This window comes from Pteropus vampyrus, unplaced genomic scaffold (assembly GCF_000151845.1).
Source record: "Pteropus vampyrus isolate Shadow unplaced genomic scaffold, Pvam_2.0 Scaffold565, whole genome shotgun sequence".
Lineage (NCBI taxonomy): Eukaryota > Metazoa > Chordata > Mammalia > Chiroptera > Pteropodidae > Pteropus > Pteropus vampyrus.
The window spans coordinates 106,698-108,827 of NW_011889346.1; the positions used below are offsets into that span (position 1 = coordinate 106,698).

Below are 2,130 nucleotides of genomic sequence, written 5' to 3' on the forward strand. Positions count from 1 at the left end.
TCACGGGGACAAGGGACCGGCTCTCACGTATTCCGTCTCCCGCTTGGACTCGGAGGAGAAGTTCTGGGCGTCTGTGCTCTGGGCCTCGTAGTCGGCCTTGTAGCGCTGGCTGTCCTTGGCATGTCCTTTCTTGATGGCGTCCATCTTGGCGTGGCCCGCGTGGAACTTGGAGTCTGGCGCCCGGTGGGTACCAGGCAGTGCCGGGCTCCCCGCGGCCCCCGTGCTGGGGACTTCCTCTGACTCACTGCTGTTTCCTGGAGAGACACGAGGGGATCGGCCGTCTTTCCACAATGTCACCAACGCACTGCGTCACCCCACGGAGGACCGCCACCCGCGGTGGCAGCAGCTGTGCCTCCGGAAGGGTTACAAGCAGGGGCTACTCAGCTTGAGGCGTCCCCTCCTCCAGCAGGAGGGGCAGAGCTGAGCACGACGCCCCTGGGGGTGGGCAGCAGATCCAGAAGGCCCCCAGGCAGGGCCTGCTGCTCTGCTGGGGTGCCCAGCGCCCCGCTGCAGCTGACCCGTCCTCTGCCCTCTTGGGGATGTGTCCTCATGGTGGCAGCTGGCCACCACCGGGAAGCCCGCCAAGGCTGCTGGCATTAGCTCCGAGGAGACTGAGTGGGGGACGCTCCGAGGGCTGAGGGGCCGAGGCGCTGGAGGTCAAGTGTTCCAGCTGCAGGGTGACTCGCGGGGTGCGGGGGCTTGGGGAAGTTCCCCCCGCTCTGTCGCCATGTCCCCACTGGCAGTGGTCCCAGGAGACGGAGGAGGCGCTCGGCTCCCAGGGGCCTGGGGCAGGGAGGCACACCCGTCTGGACCAGCGCCCACAGAACTGGTGGGGTTTGGTTTTGATTTCCTTTAATCTTCATTGCCCCCCCCCCTTTATTTTTCAGGGAGGTACTGGGGCAAGGAGATGTAAATAAACATATTTGCATTTCTTTTCCAAGAACTCTGAGTAATGTCTTAAACATCCTTGGCTTCTTTCTAATGCCTGATGACTTATTCATGGAGAGGAAATTTCTTTTTAAGCAACAGATAATTTTAACTTTTGGCTGTCATTTAAATGTACGCCTCTCCCCCACCCCCCACATGTGGATTTTGGAAGTCACTAATATCTCTACAATTTTGTGATAAACCACACCAGTCCGAGTTGCGGTAGTAATTAATAGGCTCCAAAAGGACAGCGAGTAGAGCCACCTCTCAGTCACTTTTCTAATGTCCTGAACACGCTGGAACGAGGAGATGCATACGCAGCAAATGGCATCGCTTAGCCAGAGACAAATGTTTCGAGGGACTTGGACAGTGATGTCTCAGGCCATTGGAATTTTGTCTTTCTACCAATCCTGGGCGAAATGGGGCCAGTGCTGACAGCAAGGACACGGCCTCGCCTGGGGCGGGGGGTGGGCGGGCATCTGCAGCCCGGGGATGATAAAGGGGCCCACACCTTCCCACCCAGCTGTGGCTGGCCCTCTGGCTCTGCCCAGCCGGGGCACAGGTGGGGCAGAGTTTCCCCAGCTTTTAGCTCCGTGGGGACTCCGCTCACTCACGCAGGGAAGCGAGGCTGGCCAAGCCTACTTGAAATTTGAAGGGGCACAACACACGTCCTTCACCCCGGCCTGATTCCCCCTGGGGCGTGGGGGGTGGGAATTAACTGGCACATCCCTTCCACTTCAGAGTAAGACGGAAACAGCCCTGCGGCTTCGTCCCTGTCGCTTCCTGTAACCGAAGCCTGTGGGTCCACACCGCCTGCTACCCCAGCTCCTGGCGTTTGTCTGAGTGCCACGAAGGCAGGGGGCGGGTGGGGAATACCAGGGAAACCATATTTGCAGTACAGGGTTCAGGCCACTCTCCTCCCTGCCTCTGAGGGCCCTTGGAGTCACTTTTTTCTTAAGGTCAGGTTGTCAATCGCGGGACTCCCACCTCGCTCGTTCAGGGACAGCCCAGGACGTGACATTGCTTGGCAAACAGTAAGTCTGTGCCAATGTTACTATCTTTAAAGACAGGTACCCCTTCCTATAAAGTGCTTGCCCACCTTCCGTGGTCCAGACCCGCCTGCCTGCGTCCCGGGTCCAGCATCGTCAGCGGGGACATGCTCGCTCCTAGTTCGTGGGAACCCAAGCCGCGTTCCAGAATCCG

The 2,130-nt window shown here is 59.2% G+C and overlaps 1 pseudogene; it reads right to left on the reverse strand.

Annotated features, from left to right (window-relative positions):
• Positions 1-309, reverse strand: LOC111733417 (annotated as a pseudogene).
• Positions 310-2,130: the final 1,821 nt, after the last annotated feature.